The sequence below is a fragment of the Meleagris gallopavo genome (assembly GCF_000146605.3).
Source record: "Meleagris gallopavo isolate NT-WF06-2002-E0010 breed Aviagen turkey brand Nicholas breeding stock chromosome 27 unlocalized genomic scaffold, Turkey_5.1 Chr27_random_7180001860439, whole genome shotgun sequence".
NCBI lineage: Eukaryota > Metazoa > Chordata > Aves > Galliformes > Phasianidae > Meleagris > Meleagris gallopavo.
In genome coordinates this window covers 3,102-3,498 of record NW_011100471.1, presented here as the reverse complement: position 1 = coordinate 3,498, position 397 = coordinate 3,102, and the positions used below count along the sequence as shown (strand labels likewise).

Here is a 397-nt window from a genome sequence, read left to right as displayed (position 1 = left end):
ATTATGGCCAGGGACCCCCTAGCCTCCTGCCCACCCCCCAAAAAAAAGACCTCTTTATGGGAGAGTTTAGTGGTTCCTGGGGACAAATGCGGGGAGGGAGAGTTCCCAAGTGTAAATACTGGGGGTACACAGAGACCCTCCCCCCAATTGGGAATCCCAAAACATCCCCCTCAGGGCCAAAAATCCCAACAGATGAGACAACAAAGAGGACACGGGGAGAAAATGCCATTTATATGGGGGGGAGAGCAAAGCATTTTGAGTGGATTCCCCTCCTAATTATGGCCAGGGACCCCTAGACACCCCCCTCCCCACAAAGACTCATTTCTAGAGGGGAATTATGGGGTCCTCAGATATTAGGGGGGGGGACCCCAGGGGGAGATCATCACTCAATCCACAC

At 53.1% G+C, this 397-nt stretch overlaps 1 protein-coding gene across 1 annotated transcript in view; it reads left to right on the top strand.

The window, feature by feature from the left end:
* Window positions 1-397, top strand: part of LOC100548375 (CUGBP Elav-like family member 3) — a gene marked incomplete at its 3' end in the record, with an annotated part of 5,602 nt that overhangs the window by 2,110 nt on the left and 3,095 nt on the right. The window lies entirely within an intron of this gene.